Below are 23,565 nucleotides of genomic sequence, written 5' to 3'. Positions count from 1 at the left end.
TTAGGCTTGCTTCAAGTATGGAAAATAAGGACATATAGTGTAATGTCTACCTTGACATTACCAGGAAAACACTCTTACATGTCCTTGTGATAAATAGGATTAAATAAAACCATAAGTAAAAAATTATCATAACCTAAGGGTTTAAAAGATAATTAGTTAAAACAATAGGATCCTAAGAAAACCAATTCTAAAATAGTGTTTGAGCTCAAACCATAGTTAGAAATCAAATAAATACAAATACGGAAGTATGGAGATTACACAACTCTTCAAAACAAGAAAAAAAGCAATTTTCTAAAATTTTTAGTCCGTTCGCAGTAGCGCAAGCTATGTCCACTACGATGGATGGCATAAAAGGACAAATCCCTCAAAAGGAACTTGCACCATAGTGAAACTATCATGCACTGTAGTGCACACCTACTATCATGACAGCTGATTGCTGTCATGACAGTACTACGAACTTCTGGAGTGTGTCGTTTTGCCATTTGACGTTCGATTTGAGCGATTCAAGTATGCACACGAAGCTCTTCGAGCCCTCTAGCTAATGGCACTAGTTTCATACTCAAATAATCATTCATTTAAAAGATAGACATCCAAACAAAAAATGATTCATTATTAACTCAAAACAATTTCAAAGGTGCCCAACTCATAATACCAAATGCTATTAGCCCCAAAGACACTTTGACCACCTCAAATAGACCATACACAACATGACAAGCTAATCATATCACACTAATAAGCATTCATACTTAAAATGACCACCAGACCCCTTTTTTATAATAACACAAAGGGGTGGATAAAACCCAGCAAACATATCAATTTGGTCATTTTGGCACATAAATCACTTCAAATACATCACTTGTAACTGTATCTTGGCCGAGCACACTTGTTTAATTACAATAACATCAACCTTAGGCCAAGATATGCATACCTATCCTAAATTCATACAAGTGATAACAACACAATGTCATGTTCCTAAGTTAGCATGATGTAATAGCAATATTCATTATAATACCCATAAAGAGAAAAGGGAAGAGCTATATAACTATTGCTCTTAACTCTTCAGTCACCCCTTCCTTTCCCTTGCCCTTACTAAAGCCCTCATCGGTAAAATATAACCACAAGGTGAGACAAACATCTCAGTAATAGAATAATTCACTACTATTAATTAATATGCACAACCATAAGGGAGTAAAGCTATTAAGCATCAAAATATACTTTTAGCATATTACAACATATTCTTTTCCATAAACATAAATCATTTACTACTAGAATGATCATTCTGCCATCTAAGCCTCCATATTACCCCTATTGAAATGCTCTTAGACCAAGTGCATATTCACAATGGTCCGAGCTCACCTTTAGTGGTAAGATTACCCTGTGAAAGGTGTCCTATCCCACCTCCAGACTATGGTCTCTCCCTACCACACACAAATCAAGGTATGGTTACTCCAATGTCGCATCATTGATGCTAAGGAGTGTCACTCTCCAATGTCGTATCCTACATGAATATTAAGAAGAAAATCTCCAATATCGTGGCTGACTAAGAACTAAGAAGATACATGCCATATGGATTTCTACTACTCCTTCCTACTGGTGAACTCCCACCCCTAATATGATCGTGCTCAATTTATTGCAGATTTCATACACTCATGAAAAACTATTACTTTTCACATACAGACTTAAAATTCTTTATCATTTCAAAAGTAGTTCCTAATGCACAAAGAAATCATCTTTTGCAATATGCCATGCTTTTGAAACATATGAAAAGAAATATATTTATCTACTCACAAACAATTAAGCAATATAATCAATCAGTGTAAATTATTCTGTTACCTCAACCTTTTGTCACACAGAAGGGTTGCTGTGGCTCAATGTTAGCTCCACACATTCTACATGCATGAGGTAGCTCAAGCAACACTTAATTTACACAATCAAGTGACAATCGTCTATTATCACTCTGAATAATCTTAAATTTACTAGGTTTTAAATACCTATAACACCTAAATTCCTTATCTAACTGCACAGTCTCATACTACCATCCTTCTTCTTCACAAATAACATCGGTGATCCCTATGGAGAGACACTCGGTCGTATGAAACCCTTTTCAAGCAGTTCCTCAAGTTGTTTCTTTAGCTCCGCTAACTTAAATGGAGACATTTGATATGAAGCTTTTGATATGGGTTCTGTTCCAAGCACTAGATTAATAGAGAATTCCACCTCTCGCTTAAGTGACAATCCAGACACTTCTTCTGAGATTACTTCAGAAACTCATTCACTACTTCGATTCTCTCAATTCCTCCATTATAAGCAGGATATACATAAAAGAATACCCTATATGCTTGACAATCCCATTGAATAAACTTTTCTGCTTGCATCATAGATAAAAATCTTGACTTACTGGATTTCACTTTAGGTGCAGTGTATATTGGCAAGGATATTATCTTTCTTGCATAATCTAGTGTCATATTGTTTGCCGAAAACCAGTCCATACCAACCACTACATCAATCCCAATCATGGGTAGACATATCAAATCAATGGTGGTTGATCTACTTTTAAATCTCAAATTATCGCCTAGATAAGAGCAGTTGGTTTTAATAGAAATTCCCACCGGTATAGACACATTAATCACATATGGCAGGGTATGCATAGACAATGTCAACCTTAACATACAGTCATAAAAAATGTAAGAATGGGTAGCACCTGATTCAAAAAAAGTATTTATATCACTAGTATGCAGAGAGATTTTACCTCTAATCAAATTTGGAGATGCACCTGCCTCCTCTTGGAATAATGTGAATACCCTCTTTGGAACCGTTGATCTCTACTCTGTAGTATCCAATCTTCCCTCTTTATAATATTTGACTATGTGCCTTGTCTTGCCATACTTAAAGCAAGCCCAATACTTTCCCACACTGTGGAAGCCTGTTGAGATGGCTGTGCACCACTAGCACTACTTTTTAGCCTACTACTCCTCTTAAAAGAACCTTAGGACTGTGATCCCCTCTGAAAGGCCTTCTTCTTCCCAAAGCTCCTAGAACTACCAGAGCTAAAACTGGCTCTCTTACTGACTCCACCACTAAGGCTAAGGGACTGTGAAAATCTACCCTAACTATCCCTTCTCTTCTCAGTCTCTACCTCTCTGCCCCTTCTTGCAGCTATTCTCAGTTTGTTGCACATCTCTTCATAAGATGTGATCTTAAACAAGTCTAACTACTGTTGGTATTCTAGCCTCATCTTCTCAAGTAATTTCTCAACCTTTCATTTCAAGTCATCGTTTCCCATAAGATGGGTAGAGTACTTTGACAACTGATTGAATTTAGCAATGAATGCTTCTTCATCAGGATTCCCTTGCTTGAACTCATAAAACTTAGCCTCTTTCTCTATACTAAAGGCTACTAGAAGTAGAAGTTGAAACACCTCACTTTGAACTCATCTTATCTCTACTTGACTCTACCCATCAATCTCACCAATTTCTACTAGTGTTTAGTGATAGGAAATTAGTCGCTTATCCTCAAAATTACACTAAAGCTAACCCTAATGCAATATAGGGCCAACCCTAAGTCATCTCCCAAGGAATGGTTTTAAGTCTAATTGAAAGTTATCTAGTGAAATAAATCAACCAAAGTTTGTAGGAATTTAGTTATCTAGCTAATTATCTAAACTAATTACCTAATATGCAAGTAATTAAAATGCTAGTGAAAGTGAGTGAAATGAACTTCCCTTTTTACAATAATGGAACCCTAGAGATTAGTTGATTTTGGACTCATTATCTTCTCATGATTAGGCTAAGTTTAGCCTCCCTTTCCTCTTGACTAAAGCTGTCATGACTTAAGAAAATTATCCTAAGCCAATTAACCTAATTAGCTAACCTCCCTAGGTCTTAGATTAAAGTCCCTAGTTCAATTAACCAATTGGTGAAGACATTAGCCAAGTGATTCATTCAAAATCCTCTCTCAACAGCCATGGTCAAACACATAAATTGAGCAACCACAAGATTATGTCAAGCTACTCAACAACACAAGCATTAACACCACAAGATTATGCAATATTAACACAAGAAATTCACTAATTGAAAAACACAAGATTATGTGCCAAACAAAGAGTGGCAAAATTCAGTCATGGCTGTCCAAGGAAGAAATTAAATGAAACAATCCTCTCTCTTTACATCAACATCAAATTCAAATTAGAATTTATAAGCTAAGATGATTAAACCCTAGATTAAGGAATCTAACCATCTAGTAAAAAGAGAAGAGGATAGGAAACAAAAGAACTTAGCCAATTTGAAGCTCAAGACTCATCCTCCATCTTCATCTCTCTAGGATTCCACAAAGAAACTTAGCCAATCTTCATCTTCAAGAACCCTAGTGATTGCTTGTGAAGGCCAAACTCCATAGCTCTTGAATGATGAAAATGAGCTTCAATCCTTGTGAAAATGGAAGGGATGGAACGAAAATGAAGAGAGGAGAAGAATGGTATGAGTTTTGTGGAGGTTTGGTGGCTGAAAATGGAGGTTAGGGTGCTGGAAAATGAAGAACAAAAGAGAGAAAATGAAAACACTATGAACAAGAGAGAGAGAATGTGGAAGATGAATGAGATATGTGTTGGATCCCATTTGAGGCTTAAAATGGCGTGCTCCTTGGTGTCTCCCATCAGCTGAAGCTTAATTAAAATAAGGAAAAAGAAATTAAAATGTAAATGGGAGCCTTGTCACACTTGCAAGGTGGCAACTTCCTATTGGTTTGTAGATGATTCCAATGTGTGCCTAATTTCCCATGTGTCATCCACATCATTTTAGCTGATTTAACCTCTCAAAATAATCATAATTCACGTGCAAACCATCAGCCATTGACCTCAAGGAGTGTTGACCTCAATTGCCCAATTGATGCACAAGTCACATGCCACCTATGTCACATAAATCACATAATTCAATTAAATACCATATGATATAATAAAATCTAATTCATGTCCAGAATTAAATTCATATTTAGAAGGGGGAATTTATTAAATTAACCAAGTTTCAGGCTGCACAAAATTATATAAAATTTTTCACACAAAGGCAAACCAAAAACTAGGACAAACTAAGACACTTAAGAAAGTGTTGACTTTTTTATTTAATTACTCCCAAACTAAAATGAATTTTAAAAATATAATTTCACCATTCATCAACTGGACATAAAATGCACTTTGTCAATTTTTCTTGTACATTTTCTCAAAAGTTCATTTTTTGGACCAAAATGCCCCTAGTGCACTGATCTTAGAAACTTAGGCAAAGTTCCAAATCTAATGCAATGTGTGCACTTGAAGGTGATAAATATTAATAAAATGGTCCTAATTGACAAATAAAAGTGGGTAACAAATGTGTTCTATCAATTCCCCCACACTTAGCTTTTGCACTCCGGGCAAAATCAAGTGAAAAAGGTCCCAAAAGAAACTATAAGACAAAGAAATAAGAGAAAAACATTGTTTCAAGTCACTAAAATACTAGCTCATGAACTTCTACAAATTATCAATCAATGTGGCAATAATTACGAAAGAATTATGCACATCACAAACAAACCGTTACCAAGAATCAATGTCAAAGAGTAAGCCTCTCTAGGTTAAGTGTTTGCTCTCATCACTCAAAGTGTATAAGGTATTAAATTTCACTCAAAATTTCTTAGGATAAACCCTACTATGAATTTGTAACCCTTCTACATCTCCATCACTAAATAGCACTTGCAATTAAGAATCAAATGGACTTTATTAGGTTGTGATATAGGTAATGAAAGGATGTCTAAGAAATGCATGTATATAAAAAAATAGGGTTAGCATCAAAATAATGCTAAATCAAGATATATCCCCTTAATATGCAAAGCATAACCTAACTCAATTGAGTGAACACCTTAACACAATGAGGATGGAAAGAAATGATAAGAAATAATAAAACAAATGGAATGGATGAGCTAGGCAACTTTTTTTTTTATTTTTATTTTTTTTCTTTCTTTTCTTTTTTTTTTCTTCTTCTTTTTTTTCTTTTTCTAGCAACTTTATTTCTTTTCTTTTTGACTATATTTTTTTTTCAAATCTATCTTTGTTGTTTTTTTTTTTGGTTGCCCCTAACTCTTTGAAAACAATGGAAGTAATGGATAGAGAAATGATAATAAGCATCCACTCATTTGATCTAGGACATGCAATAAATATTAAAAAGACATATAAAAGTGTAACATGCATTCCTTGGGGAAAAATAGGGTGAATATTTTTTTTTTTTAAGAATCAAACCAAAGGCTCAAAGTGGCTAACAAAGGATAATAAATAATAATAGGTTGGCTATTTGGCTCTTGGCTATTTTTTATGAATGCCATCTCTCATCTCCTATCAAACAAGTGCAAGATATATGGTCTTAATTAAGAAGTGAAACAAATTCTAGAGGGTAACATCACTAAGGAATTAATCACACATGAGTGTTTAGCCTCTTCCATGAAAGGGTAATATGCCACTCTAATCCATTAATTCAAGGTAAAAGAATGTTCACTTCACACCTATTCAATCCTAAAAATTACCACATCTCAAGAATCAAAATATCCATTCAAGAGCTAGGTAATTAAGTAACCTCAAACAAAACAAAACAAAGCAATTTTTTTTATTTTTTTTTAATAAATTTTTTTTTTGCAAAACAAACAAACAAACAAAACAAACAAACAAAATGTTTATTTCTCTCCCCCACACTTAAATCATGCATTGTCCTCAATGTATGTATAGACTAGTGATAAAATAAGGTGAGATCAATAATGAATGCATAACAAAAGTGTGGTCCAGAATTTTTTTTTTTTCAAACTAAAACACAAAACAAAGAAGTCAAATAAAACAAATAAACTCTAACTTTCCTACTAGGTTCATCTCCCCCACACTTGCAATTTACTCAATCAACAAATCAAAGCATAAAGCAAAGTAAAGTAAAAAGAAAGGGTGAAGAAGATACAACCTAGTTTAAATCTCCACAAGCTCTTGAAGTTGAAATTTTCATCTTTGAGGAGTAACATGAAGCTACTCATTATCATCTTCATTCCAAGCATCTTAGGTGGAGGCTCAAGATCAATTTGTAATGGCTCCAAGATGTATGGTGTAGAATTTTCATAACTTTATGTGGTTGATCATCTTCATGGTTAGCCAAGGTCTCTTCCATTGCAATGATAAATCCTCTAAGTACATGGGGGTTCTTGGCCATATCATCATTTAGACCTATAAAATCAACAAAGAACCCTTCCTCAAGCATATTGGGTTCTAAAGAAGTGCACTCATGATTAATTTCACTCAAACATACATCATCAATTATTTTATCAAGTAAATGATTGCTACTATTTTCAAGCACAAATGAATTAATTTCTAAACAAATAGGGCATGGAGAATCATGTGAACAATCACAAGTGAATAGGAAATTAGAACAAGTACTATGAAACAAAGCCAACTCATCATCAAAATCATCAAGCATTAAATCAATATTATTCTCATTACTATTTGGCTTTGTAAAATCAATTCCTTGATTTTCAACCTCCTTGTCATCTTGAGTTATTTTCAATTCCTTGTTCAAATCCTTAGTAGGAGCTACAGCCTTTTCAAGTTGAGCAAGTTCCTCTTTGAAATCAAGAGATGGTTTGGCTACATTGCCTTGTTCACCTACAAAAGAAGGTAAACAACCTTTCTCAAGCACATCATGGTTAGAAGAAACAAGTGCATGTGCACTATTAACAATATCACAAGAAGGAATTGGAATTTCAAGCATACAAGATACATCATCGCCACCATCAACATCCATTTCATTTTCTTTATTCAAGCTAAGTGAAGAGTCAACACTTTCAATGATATTTGAATTTAAATCAAGAGAATTATCATGTGAACTCAAAGTGTTTTTCTCCCAAGGGTATACTTTTTCACAATATGATTCATGCTCAAACATCCAAGGTGATTCAACTATAATTTCTTCATCTACGTCATCATCATTTAAATCATTATGCTCATCATTAGATAAAGTCAAATGTGAAGAAGAATCAACCTCAATAGGAATAGGAGAAATTACCTCTTGAAGTAAGGGTTGGATTGACTCCTTCTCTTTTGGAGATTGAGTGGCTTGAGGTGTATTTATATTCTCAATAGCTTCATGAGTAACTTTTTGTGTGTCTTCAACTTGAAACATGTAATTTCTCTCTTGTGAGGCTTGGGCTACTCCATGTGGTTCACAATATCCTTTTAGAATAGGACAATCATAATAGAAGTGGGAGATAGCCTCACAATGCACACAATAAAATTTACCCCTTTGTGCATATAATTTTTCTAGATGCTCAATGTCAATGGATGGTGTACGCTCAACATGAGTGCTTAGATTGGATTCAAAACTCATGGGATTGGAAAATTCATAATTGTGACTTGGATGGAAATGATCATGATATGGGGGTGGATAATCAAAGTTATATTGTTGAAATTGATTATGGAAATGGGATGTATGGTCAATGTTAAGCACTGGAAATGGATGGGATTGGATGTCAAATGAATGATGGAATGAATCATGATCATGAAACCAAGCCATAAAATGCAATGAAATTTATATCCACAAGCAATGATTCAAATTCAAGCTCAAAATGATGGAAAGACCAAGGAAGCTCAAATGATATGCCCTTTGCAAGTGTATGAGTGGAAATGCAAGCAAACAAAAATCAAGAGAAATTTTTTTTTCTTTTTTTTTCTATTAGAATTAAAAACAATAAAAATAAAAAAAATAAAAAACAACACCAAACAAGTAGAAAGAGAGTTAGAAATGCTCAATCAAGAAGCTTTGACAATTCTGGAATTTGCACAGTAGGCTTTCTGGAGATAGTGAACTTGTGGATTTTTTAGCAGCCAATCCATATGAGAAATTCACCTGAAACTTTTATGAGATACACAAGAGATATTCAGAAAAATTATATAAAACTTTCAGATTACAAATCCCTCCCAATTGTTCCCAGAATTTTTCACAAGTTGGTCCACAGGTTTGGAGAAACAGGATTTCGTCCAGAAGACCTTCAGAGCTTCTAACAAACTTTCAAATAGGAAAATGGAAAAATTGAAGAAAATCCTAAACACAAGAAACAAATATAAGACAGTGATAAGAAAAATGAAACTCAAATCAATCAATTTGAACGCACAAAGAGGAAGATATGCTAACTCAAAGTTGAAACAGGGTTTTGGGAATCCTCTGTAATGGCTCCCTGGACCTTGTTAGATTGTAAAATTTCCACAGGACACTTCCCACGTCCAAAATTGACCAAACCAATTTTAAAGTGAAGCTAAGATATAGAGCTTTCAATGAAATAAATTTCAAGTTCAAATTCCCTCAGACTCATTCCCAGTTAATTTTTCAATTTCAGACAGAGACACTAGAAACAGAGTATTTTCAGCTCTACACCAAACCAACGAAAATTGCACTAATTTTTTTTTTTTTCAAAACAGAATAAAAACACTCAAAACACACAAAAAACACTAAACAAAACACGAAACAAAAAACAAATTTTTATAATTTTTCAAAAAATTTTCCAGGAACACTAAAAATGTAAATTAGGTACTAAACAACCTTAGAATTAAACTTAAATCATTCCCCGGCAACGGCGCCAAAATTTTGATAGGAAATTAGTCGCTTATCCTCAAAATTACACTAAAGCTAACCCTAATGCAATATAGGGCCAACCCTAGGTCATCTCCCAAGGAATGGTTTTAAGTCTAATTGAAAGTTATCTAGTGAAATAAATCAACCAAAGTTTGTAGGAATTTAGTTATCTAGCTAATTATCTAAACTAATTACCTAATATGCAAGTAATTAAAATGCTAGTGAAAGTGAGTGAAATGAACTTCCCTTTTTACAATAATGGAACCCTAGAGATTAGTTGATTTTGGACTCATTATCTTCTCATGATTAGGCTAAGTTTAGCTTCCCTTTCCTCTTGACTAAAGCTGTCATGACTTAAGAAAATTATCCTAAGCCAATTAACCTAATTAGCTAACCTCCCTAGGTCTTAGATTAAAGTCCCTAGTTCAATTAACCAATTGGTGGAGACATTAGCCAAGTGATTCATTCAAAATCCTCTCTCAACAGCCATGGTCAAACACATAAATTGAGCAACCACAAGATTATGTCAAGCTACTCAACAACACAAGCATTAACACCACAAGATTATGCAATATTAACACAAGAAATTCACTAATTGAAAAACACAAGATTATGTGCCAAACAAAGAGTGGCAAAATTCAGTCATGGCTGTCCAAGGAAGAAATTAAATGAAACAATCCTCTCTCTTTACATCAACATCAAATTCAAATTAGAATTTATAAGCTAAGATGATTAAACCCTAGATTAAGGAATCTAACCATCTAGTAAAAAGAGAAGAGGATAGGAAACAAAAGAACTTAGCCAATTTGAAGCTCAAGACTCATCCTCCATCTTCATCTCTCTAGGATTCCACAAAGAAACTTAGCCAATCTTCATCTTCAAGAACCCTAGTGATTGCTTGTGAAGGCCAAACTCCATAGCTCTTGAATGATGAAAATGAGCTTCAATCCTTGTGAAAATGGAAGGGATGGAACGAAAATGAAGAGAGGAGAAGAATGGTATGAGTTTTGTGGAGGTTTGGTGGCTGAAAATGGAGGTTAGGGTGCTGGAAAATGAAGAACAAAAGAGAGAAAATGAAGAACACTATGAACAAGAGAGAGAGAATGTGGAAGATGAATGAGATATGTGTTGGATCCCATTTGAGGCTTAAAATGGCGTGCTCCTTGGTGTCTCCCATCAGCTGAAGCTTAATTAAAATAAGGAAAAAGAAATTAAAATGTAAATGGGAGCCTTGTCACACTTGCAAGGTGGCAACTTCCTATTGGTTTGTAGATGATTCCAATGTGTGCCTAATTTCCCATGTGTCATCCACATCATTTTAGCTGATTTAACCTCTCAAAATAATCATAATTCACGTGCAAACTATCAGCCATTGACCTCAAGGAGTGTTGACCTCAATTGCCCAATTGATGCACAAGTCACATGCCACCTATGTCACATAAATCACATAATTCAATTAAATACCATATGATATAATAAAATCTAATTCATGTCCAGAATTAAATTCATATTTAGAAGGGGGAATTTATTAAATTAACCAAGTTTCAGGCTGCACAAAATTATATAAAAATTTTCACACAAAGGCAAACCAAAAACTAGGACAAACTAAGACACTTAAGAAAGTGTTGACTTTTTTATTTAATTACTCCCAAACTAAAATGAATTTTAAAAATATAATTTCACCATTCATCAACTGGACATAAAATGCACTTTGTCAATTTTTCTTGTACATTTTCTCAAAAGTTCATTTTTTGGACCAAAATGCCCCTAGTGCACTGATCTTAGAAACTTAGGCAAAGTTCCAAATCTAATGCAATGTGTGCACTTGAAGGTGATAAATAATTAATAAAATGGTCCTAATTGACAAATAAAAGTGGGTAACAAATGTGTTCTATCATTTAGCCTCTTTCACAAACAACACGGAGGCTAAAGTCACCTTCTGCTCCTTTAAGTATGGCACAACCTCAAAGATTATTTCTATTCTCTTGATCCAATCTTTAGCTTCACCTTTTTTCATCATCCAATCAAAAGTCGGTAGATGAAACCATGAAAAACTCTTCCATGCTCGATTTATGGAATTTGTGAACCAGCACCACCCATAACTCTAGATTGCTTGGTGTGCACTCCTCATACACTCCTTCTTCTTCCTCATACATCACTTTTTCATTTTCTATTATTCTACTATCTCTTCTTGCCCTATCATTCTGATAGAACACATTTTTTACCCACTTTTATTTGTCAATTAGGACCATTTTATTAATGATTTATCACCTTCAAGTGCACACATTGCATTAGATTTGGAACTTTGCCTAAGTTTCTAAGATCAGTGCACTAGGGGCATTTTGGTCCAAAAAATGAACTTTTGAGAAAATGTACAAGAAAAATTGACAAAGTGCATTTTATGTCCAGTTGATGAATGGTGAAATTATATTTTTAAAATTCATTTTAGTTTGGGAGTAATTAAATAAAAAAGTCAACACTTTCTTAAGTGTCTTAGTTTGTCCTAGTTTTTGGTTTGCCTTTGTGTAAAAATTTTTATATAATTTTGTGCAGCCTGAAACTTGATTAATTTAATAAATTCTCCCTTCTAATTATGAATTTAATTCTGGACATGAATTAGATTTTATTATATCATATGCTATTTAATTGAATTATGTGATTTATGTGACATAGGTGGCATGTGACTTGTGCATCAATTGGGCAATTGAGGTCAACACTCCTTGAGGTCAATGGCTGATGGTTTGCACGTGAATTATGATTATTTTGAGGGATTAGATCAGCTAAAATGATGTGGATGACATATGGGAAATTAGGCACACATTGGAATCATCTACAAACCAATAGGAAGTTGCCACCTTGCAAGTGTGACAAGGCTCCCATTTACATTTTAATTTCTTTTTCCTTATTTTAATTAAGCTTCAGCTGATGGGAGACACCAAGGAGCACGCCATTTTAAGCCTCAAATGGGATCCAACACATATCTAATTCATCTTCCACATTCTCTCTCTCTTGTTCATAGTGTTCTTCATTTTCTCTCTTTTGTTCTTCATTTTCCAGCATCCTAACCTCCATTTTCAGCCACCAAACCTCCACAAAACTCATACCATTCTTCTCCTCTCTTCATTTTCGTTCCATCCCTTCCATTTTCACAAGGATTGAAGCTCATTTCCATCATTCAAGAGTTATGGAGTTTGGCCTTCACAAGCAATCACTAGGGTTCTTGAAGATGAAGATTGGCTAAGTTTCTTTGTGGAATCCTAGAGAGATGAAGATGGAGGATGAGTCTTGAGCTTCAAATTGGCTAAGTTCTTTTATTTCCTATCCTCTTCTCTTTTTACTAGATGGTTAGATTCCTTAATCTAGGGTTTAATCATCTTAGCTTATAAATTCTAATTTGAATTTGATGTTGATGTAAAGAGAGAGGATTGTTTCATTTAATTTCTTCCTTGGACAGCCATGACTGAATTTTGCCACTCTTTGTTTGGCACATAATCTTGTGTTTTTCAATTAGTGAATTTCTTGTGTTAATATTGCATAATCTTGTGGTGTTAATGCTTGTGTTGTTGAGTAGCTTGACATAATCTTGTGGTTGCTCAATTTATGTGTTTGACTATGGCTGTTGAGAGAGGATTTTGAGTGAATCACTTGGCTAATGTCTTCACTAATTGGTTAATTGAACTAGGGACTTTAATCTAAGACCTAAGGAGGTTAGCTAATTAGGCTAATTGGCTTAGGATAATTTTCTTAAGTCATGACAGCTTTAGTCAAGAGGAAAGGGAAGCTAAACTTAGCCTAATCATGAGAAGATAATGAATCCAAAATCAACTAATCTCTAGGGTTCTATTATTGTGAAAAGGAAGTTCATTTCACTCACTTTCACTAGCATTTTAATTACTTGCACATTAGGTAATTAGTTTAGATAATTGGCTAGGTAACTAAATTCCTACAAACTTTGGTTGATTTATTTCACTAGATAACTTTCAATTAGACTTAAAACCATTCCTTGGGAGATGACCTAGGGTTGGCCCTATATTGCATTAGGGTTAGCTTTAGTGTAATTTTGAGGATAAGCGACTAATTTTCTATCACATTCCTTGATGTACCTTGTCCTTGTATAGAATTATGTATTTCTTATATCAAATTCCTCATTTCTAATAGCAAGGCCTCATTACCCAATGGCTCATTCCTCGATTGTTCTAAGTTCTGACTAACTGGAATGTGATTCTCTGGTGGTAGCTCATTGATCTCTAGTACCACATCCATATTAGATGGGTCACCACCTGTGGTAGTTCTACCAGTTCTTCTTCTTACCATCCTCTCTCCCCTTCTAAGGATGGAAGTAACCACACAAAAAGTTAGTGTTTAAATTAGATAACTATGCAAATGGAAGGTAAGTATAATAAATATATATGCTAACTTCTAGACATGAATGCAACAAGCAAGACAATCCAACACAACAATCACATATGCCAGTATTGGAATGCTTGAAACTGATACCAAATTGTAGTGTCTGCCTTGATATTACCAGGACAGCGCTCTTACATGTTGTTGTGATGAACAAGATTAAATAAAATCCTAAGTAAAAAATTATCACAACTTAAGGGTTTAAAAAATAATTAGTTAAAACAATAGGATCCCAAGAAAACCCTTTTTAAAATAGTGTTTGAACTTAAACCATAGTTAGAAATCAAATAAATATAAATATAAGAAAGCATGGAGATCACACATCTCTTTAAAACAAGCAGAAAAGCCATTTTCCAAAATTTTTGGTCTATTTGCCATAGCGTAAGCCACCTCCACCATAGCTGACAACATAGAGGGATAAATCCCTCAGAAGGCACCTACACTATGGTGAAACTATTATGCGCTGTAGTGTAGACCTACTATCATGATAGCTGATTGCTGTCATGACAGCACGACAAACTTTTAGAGCACGCTGTTTCACCATCCGACGTCTGATTTGAGCGGTTTAAGTGTGCACACAAAGCTCTTCGAGCCCTTTAGCTAATGGCACTTGTATCACACTCAAATAATCATTTGTTTAAAAGATGGACACCTAAACCAAAAATGATTCATTATTACCTCAAAACACTTTCAAAGGTACCCAACTCAAAATACTAAATGTCATTAACCCCAGAGACACTGACTATCTCAAATGGACCACACACAACATGACAAGCCAATTATATCACACTAGTAAGCATTCATACTTAAAATTACCACCAAACCCCTATTTGATAACAATAAAAAGGGGTCGATAAAACCTAGCACACATATCAATTTGGTCATTTTGGCACATAAATCACTTCAAATACATCACTTTTAATTGTATCTTGGCCATGAACACTTGTTCAATTACAATAACATAAACCTTAGGCCAAGATATGCACACATATCCTAAATTCATACAAGTGATAACAAAACAATGTCATGTTCCTAAGTTGACATGATATAATAGCAATATTTGTTACAATACCCATAAGGAGGAAAGGAAAGAGCTGTACAACTATTGCTCTTAACTCTTTAGTTGCCCCTTCCTTTCCCTTGCCCCTGTCAAAGCCCTCACCTGTAAAATATAACCACGAAGTGAGACAAACATCTTAGTAACAGAATAATTCACTACTATTAATTAACATGTGCAACCATAAGGGAGTAAAGCTTTTAAGAATCAAAATATACTTTTAGCATATTACAACATACTCTTTTTTATAAACATAAATTATTTACCACTAGCATAATTGTTTTACCATCTGAGCCTCCATATCACCTACCTAAAACTATAGGCTCTTGGACTAAGTGCACATTCATAATGGTTTGAGCTTACTTTCAGTGGCAGGATGACTCGGCTAAAGGTGTCCTATCCTACTTTCGAACTATGGTCTCCCCCTATCGCACATGAATCCGGGTGCAGTTACTCCAACACTGCATCATTGATGCTAAGGAGTATCACTCTCCAATGCCATATCCTACATGAATACTAAGAAGAAAATCTCTAATACCATGCCTCACTAAGAACTAAAAAGGCACATGCCATATGAATTTCTACTACTCTTCCTATTGGTAAACACCCACCCCTAATATGATCATGCTTAATTTGTTGTACATTTCACACACTCATGAAAAATTATTACTTTTCACATATGGACCTAAAATTCTTTATCATTTCAAAAGTAGTTCCTAATGCACAAAGAAATCATCTTTTGCAATATGCCAATCTTTTTAAATACATGAAAACAAATATATTTATCTACTCACAAATAACTAAGCAATATAATCAATCAATGTAAATTATTCCGTTACCTCAACCCTTTATCACACAGAAGGGTTACTGTAGCTCAATGTTAGCTGCACACATTCTACACGCATGAGGTAGCTCAAGCAATACTCAATCTACACAATCAAGTGATAATCATCAATTATCACTCCAAATAACCTTAAATTCACTAGGTTTTAAATACCTATAACACTTAAATTCCTTATCTAACTACACCAACCATTTTCAAACACTCTAACCATCCTTTTAAATATCCCAACATACTAAAATTACTAGTCAATTCCCTACATTGTCTCAGAACATTTAAATTATGCTTAGGGTTTGTCTAAACACTCTACCAAAATTTCAAATCACTATAAAACTTATAAACCAAGGATTAGAGGCTTAATTTAACTCCTCAAGATCTTAAGTAAGCAAATAGGTTTGGTCTAAAACCATGGAAACCAAAATTAAAGCCTTTATTACCCCAAATATCAAAATTTTTGCATAAAAGAGGGAGAAGAAGAAGAAAGGAAAGTTTGCCCAATGTATATTAAGCTTGTAAGGCCTCTAAAATCATGTTGGAAGCAAGCTCTAGTAGCAACAAGCTCTTTTACATCACTCCTCTCACGTTCACCCTTTCCTCTCTTTTGATTTGCAGTCCGGTTCACCATGACGCATGGCACAAAGAGTCTTACTAAAATTTAAACTCCCTTCCGTGCCATGGCTCACTCAAACACCAACCTAGCCTTTTTCTAAGGCTGTCTAAAGATCTAGAAAACTATATTAGTCTCCCACAAATGTCCTGAGTCAATAATTTTATTTAAATTGACTAAAATACCCTTAGAAATGCTAAACATTCCTAGTTTAGAAACTTAGCATGTTACATATAGCAAGGCAATACCTGAAGGGCAGAGTTAAGGGGATTATGTAGTGATCTATGGTTATTAGCTGAGTGTTTACAGTTATATAAGAAGAGGTCAAAGCATCTCCTAACTTGATCTTAGGTATGATTTCTGTGTGTGGTTACCAAGTAGATGCATTGTTTAATTCTGGTGGCCCATATTCCTTTGTGTCTAAGGAATGTATGAATCTATTGCATTTGTTGTTACAATAGTTACCCATGCTTATTACAGTGATAATGCCTTCTGGATTGTCTAGTATTACAAGTAGAGCATGTCGAGGTGTAGAGATTTGATTTAAGGATAGAGTTTCCAAGATTGATTTGATTTGTATTCCTATGAAAGGAATAGTTGTAATTATTGGCATAGATTGGCTAACAGCGAATAATGCTATGCTTCATTATGCCAGAAAGATGGTTTTATTACTGATGTTGTCTACAGTAGTGGATTCCTCTGAGCAGTTCAAGTTCTTATCGGTAGTTAGTGTGAAAAAGTTGATTCGACAAGGTTATGATATATATATGGTATTCTTTGCTTCTAGTATGGAGTATGAGGGTGGAGTTGAGAAGATTGGGTAGTGAGTGAGTTCTCTGAGGTGTTTTAGATGAAGTGACTAGATTATCCACTGAAAGGAAAGTAGAGTTCTCAATTGATTTGCTTCCTAGAACTAAACCAATATCAAAGATCCTGTATAGAATGTCACTATCATAATTGGCTAAGCTGAAGAAGCATATTGAAGATTTACAAGACAAAGGGTTTATCAGACTGAGTATGTCACCCTAGTGGTCACCAATTTTGTTTGTGAGAAAGAAGAATGATAGTTTGCATCTTTGCATTGATTATCGATAGTTGAATAAGGTAACTATGAAGAATAGGTACCCTTTGTGAAGAATTGATGATCTTTTAGATTAGCAAGCTGGTGCCTCAATCTTTTTTAAGGTAGATTTGAATGTGGTTGATGTAATGAGCCGGAAGACTTTGCATGTAGAAAGTCTTATGGTAAAAGAGCATAGATTAATAGAATCTTTTATTGAATCATAGCAAGATGTGCCACTGAAGGCATTAGTTGGTGCTTATTCTATTGAGTTTAGTAATGATTTCTTGAAGGAATTGAGAATAACATAGTTAGAAGATGAGTGTCTTCTAAGAATTAGAGAAGAGATTGAAGCGAATCAAGCCATTGATTTTAGTTTCAATGATGATGGTTTTGTTGTCCACCAGGATAAGATTTATGTACTAGATGATCTATAGATTTGAAGAAGGTGATATTGAGTGAAGCTCATTATAGCAAATACACAATCTATTCGAAAGCCACGAAGATGTACTAGGATATAAGGCAGTATTGGTGGTGGCCTGTGCAAATGCCCCATGAGGTGGTGAATTAGGATAATTAAAAATTTAAATGATTTACAGTAATAATAGGAGTAATGAAGGAATGAAATCACCAATCATGAGAGTTAGAAGAGCAGAGCTTGACATAAGTGATTTATCCTAGTTTAACTCTTATCACTTGAATCTACGTCCAGTCCCTAGAAACCTCTTAAGATTTCTAACTGTATTACCAAGATTAATTCAAGCTCTTAGTTGCTTCAGTACATAAATAGACTTCATAATAAGTCTAAAACTCTCCCCCTTACAAAGGTAATAATAAATCCCCTTAAGCTCCCTTAGTTTAAGTTCCTCTGTTTTAAAGATGTAAAACAGGGATAAATAGAGTAAGTTCAATAATGAACTACTACTACTTTTAAACTCTTTCTAAGAGTAGATATATAATCAATGAAGCTCTCTAACAATAATATTACACAGAAGGTAGGTAAACCTTAATGCTCAAGTAATCACAGAATTTTCATGTTGGCTCACGTTCTTTTTATTTAGGTTTCGTAAATGAGTTTATTTATAGTTGAGGATCATAAATGATTTATTAGACTCATAAATTTTTCTGTTGAAGGTTGCTTGTAATCTGTTTCCTTGTTTCCTTCATGTTTCCATGGATATCTGTGCTTATTTAAGATTCTCTAGTGGATGAGGCAATGGAATAGTGCTTTATGGCAAAGACTTCCTCTTTTGTATAGTAATGACTAAAAACATTAAATGCTTCTGACAAAAGTGGTTAAAGCTTATATGTTTTGGTATAACAGAATGCAAACTCGGTAACTCAATGAAAGAAAAAGCAAACTTAATAACTCCAAGGAAATAATTATGTCAAAATATCGTTTAGTAAAGATATAAAGTGAACACAATTGATTTCGAATGAAAAGAAAGATTGAAAGATGAGTTTTGGTGACATTTAAAATTGATATGAAAAGTAGAGCATGAAAATTGTAATGCCCTCACTGATATTACTATACGCTCTACTACAAAATTGCTAATTACTTCAAAAACATTTAAATTAAAAATTGGGATCCCAATAAAAGAATTCCAAAAGTCATTTTATAATCACTTGGGTTATACAACCCTATACATAAATACATACACAGCGGAAGCATTTAGACTTGATACATTAAAGATTAAGAAAATATGTGCATACAAGAAAAAGAAAGTGCAATTTTGCACTGTGCACAGCAGCTCATGCCACATGTGTCACGGCATGTGGCATAGAGGCCATAATTGCTCGCTCTATACAGTGTGCCATGGTATATGAGTACATGCACTGTGACGCACACACCTAAATTTACTGTCAAATACTAATTTTTGATATGAAATTTCAATGCGCGCCATTTTTGCATACGATGTCTGACTGAGATAGTTCAAGTACCCACACGAAGCTTATTTTGAAATCTAACTAATGACATTAGTTTCATCCCAATCCAATATTTCTATAAAAAATTGGACACTAAAGTGCAGTTTGAACATTTTCTGACAAAATTTTATTACTTAAGTGTCTCAATTAGAAACCAATTGTCATTAGCCACTTTTTGGGCCTTGACCAAGTCTAAATGGACAATACACATCTAATTGACCATACACATGCACAATATAACCCATATATACAAACTTGGCCTACAAATTGCCATTTCACCCTTTGGGCCAAATTCTCGTTTTCATTTCTTTAATCTCGTATATGTCTAAATCATTACATATAAACTCCACCTATTTTGTATTCACACAATTACATTCATCCACTAGCCCATATAGTCATTTCATCTTTCACATATGAACTAGGGCTAGGGAGTTCAAAATCACAAAACATACTACGGTCATGTCTTTATGTACATGTTCAAGTCCTATGGCAACTTATACATATACAGGACTAATAATAACAAATTCATTACACCAAAACCATACAAAGGCTTAGTAAGATATCTCAACTCATCTAATGTCTTTTCCCTTAGAACCACTAGTATTAGAACTTAAAAAATGTAAATAACCATGGGTAAGATAAAAATCTCAGTAACCAAATATAGTTGATTAAATGTCTATTATCACAAATAACTATGCCAAAGTAACTGAAATCATCATAGAGAAAATATATATAGTATATATAACTAAATCATCACTTTCATATATAAATCACATTTCAAATACTTTTACACCTTAGCATGATCAACTATCCACTGATCTTCTAAAGCTCCCTGACACAAAACCATAGGCTCTTTTGGATCAACTACTTGTTGACACGAGTTTACTTTTAATGGTAGAAATACCTAGCCAAAGGTAATCTAACCCACCTACGGACTATGGTTTCCCACTTCACACACTTGTGATAGAGGTATCGTTGACTCCTAACCATACCCTATCAGGCACTAGGGAGTTTCCATTTAAGCACTTAATTGCTATCAAATCTATATTTCACACTTGATTATATACATTACTACCAACCACCCCTCATTTCAAGCTTTAACATTTTCTAGCAATTTTCTCTCACTACTCTTTCTTTAGATTAGGGCAATTCTTGCCTGCAGCTTTAAAACTTTATTGTTTTAACTTAAACTAGTCACAAAGCACTAGTTTAGCTCTAAAGAACCTTTTCATTACTACTGGGTAAGAAATCAACTCCTTAAAACCCCTGAATTCAATTTCTCATTAGTTGGAACTAAGAGAAAATAGGGTAGATTTGGAGATTAAGGTAGTATGTGACTTACCTCATGAGTAACAAGTCGGAGACATCATCCTTGTTCCTAATTTAGCTTTCCCTAGAATAGCCTTTGCTCTTCTCCATACCAGACCTCTCCTCCTACATTTCTCCCTTCTGTTTTTTAAGCTAGACACGTCCTTATTAATCTGATTTATGCTCCACGAGCCGCAGTGCATCTATTCCCCACCGTGGCATGTGGCACAGTGAGGGAAATCCTCAGTATGCTCACACGCTTTGCTTTAGGACTCCGTTCTTATTCACATATTTTTTCATATAACATTCTAATGAGTCAATATAACACTTCACCGCTTAGAACCCTAATCCCACATTAAATCATTAGTTCATCCCTAATCAATTATTAACACAAGATTAAAAATTCAGGATGTTACAAAAATGCATGGTAATACTGGTGTTATAATATCCTAGTGCTGATGTTATAGCTGTAGACTCTGATTGAAGAGCTTAGCATAAGTGTTGTTCTAATGGTACCAGTGTAGTCCATCATCATAAAAGACAAAATTTTTGACAATTTTGTGTGAATAAGGATATTCTTGAAAAGATAACTTAGCACTAGTTTTAAAAGGAAATAACACCAAAATAACATAATCAATCAAACATCTTTGCAAGAGTATAGAAGGGGGCAGTATCAATGTTATAGAGTTAGCACTAGTGTTACAGATATTTGTTCAAAACTAGTATAGGTGCTAATGAAGTAACACAGGTATTATCTTAACTCAAATAAAGACATAGAATGAACAAGACCAATGTTAAATAGATAGTACCAACACCAAAAAAAAAGTTTCAAAGTAGAGAGAATCAATTCCACAGGTATAAAAGGATAACATCAGTGTTAGAATAAGTTGGATCGGTGTTATATAAAACACGAACTAATAGCACAGTGAAAATAATTGAAGTAGTACCAATGTTAAAGCTTTTAGTATGTGTGCTAAGAACACTTAGAAACAATTTAGAACAAGACAATTTCAAGCACATAGGTTATAGTAAATTCAAATACTTAACTAATAAGGATATATTTAGATAAAAGACCTTTGTTACATATAAGCTTACACTTAGCTAGTTTAGATTAATGTTAATTCAATTAACTTAAATTCATGTTAACTAACTTGAAATGCACAAAACTTCTCTTTGTTTTGTGATCATCAAAACTAGGGTTCAACAGCCTAGTATGAAAAGAGATGTGATAGAGTTTGTGACTCGATGTTTGACTTGTTAGAAGGTTAAGATAAAGCACTAGAAGCTAGCAGGAATGTTACAATTGCTGGATATCCTTAGGTGGAAATGGGATAGTATATTAATGGATTTCATAATTGGGTTACTAAGGACTTAGTTAGGGCACGATGCCATATGGGTAATTGTTGATAGGCTTATGAAATTGGCTCATTTTTTTGCTATTTGGATTTATGGTTCTCTAGAAAAGCTGGCAGAGATCTATGTCCAAGAAGTTATGAGGCTACATAGTATGTCAAAGAGTATTGTGTTAAATAGAGATCTAAGGTTTACATCTAAGTTCTAGGGAGCTTTGTAGTAAGCTATGGGTACTGAGTTCAGATTCAGTACAACATATCATCCACAGATGAATAGGCAGATAGAACAAACTATATAGACTCTGGAGGATATGTTAAGAGCCTATATTCTAGAGTTAAAGGGTAATTGGAATAGCCATCTTCCTTTGGCTAAGTTTTCTTACAATAACAGTTATCACTCTAGTATTTAAATAGAACCTTATGAGGCATTTTATGCAAGGAATTGCAAATTGCCTCTATGTTAGATTGAATTGAGTGAGAGGAGTATATTGAGAGTAGACAATGTGGATCAGAGGACTTAAAAGATTGAATTGATTAGGAAAAAGTTGTCAACAGCTCAAAGTAGGTAGAAGATTTACGCTAATAGGCATAAAAGGCCATTAGAGTCCTTGGTGAAAGAGCATGTGTTTTTAAGGGTTACACCAATGATGGAAATTGGGAGGTCGATTAGAGCAAGGAAGTTGACTCCTCAATTTATTAGTCCTTTTGAAATCTTATAAAATATTGGACCAGTTTCCTATAGAGTAGCTTTACCGCTGTAGTTATCTAACGTGCAAGACATTTTTCATGTGTCACAACTCAAGAAATATTACCCAGATTCTTCTCATATGATAGAACCAAAGGAGATTAAGCTTTAGGAGTATTTAACCTATAAGGTTGAACCAGAGTGAATCATAGATGAAAAAGTGAAACAACTAAGAAATAAAACTATAAGGTTGGTGAAAGCTTTCTAGCGAGGCATTGCACTTAGTGATGGTACTTAGAGGAAAGAAGATAAAATAAGGCAATAATTTCCCTATCTATTTCCATAGGTATGTATTTAAGTATTTTATGAATTTTGAGGACAAAATTCTTTAAAAGAAGGGGAGAACTATAACATTTTGATTTCTTAATCCTATAATTAGCTGTTAATCAAGGGTAAATAATAATTAGTAAAGGATTAAAGATTTAAATGATTAGTTGACGATTTGTGTCTTTGGGGATGTTGAATGAATAGATACAAGTGGAAGGACCATATTTCAAAGTGAAGCATGTGCACGTGGTGAGGATTTCCCTCACTATGCTACTCGCCACAGATAATGCTACCTGCGCCGCAGCACATGGACTAAAAATTGAGTTTTAAGTCATCAAATTTTATGAATTTTAGAAAGATGAAACATAGAAAACATAAAAG

Source organism: Prosopis cineraria, unplaced genomic scaffold (genome assembly GCF_029017545.1).
Source record: "Prosopis cineraria cultivar Desert tree isolate PC_DT_omini unplaced genomic scaffold, ASM2901754v1 PC11, whole genome shotgun sequence".
NCBI classification, from domain to species: domain Eukaryota; kingdom Viridiplantae; phylum Streptophyta; class Magnoliopsida; order Fabales; family Fabaceae; genus Prosopis; species Prosopis cineraria.
Note: the sequence above shows the minus strand (reverse complement) of the source record.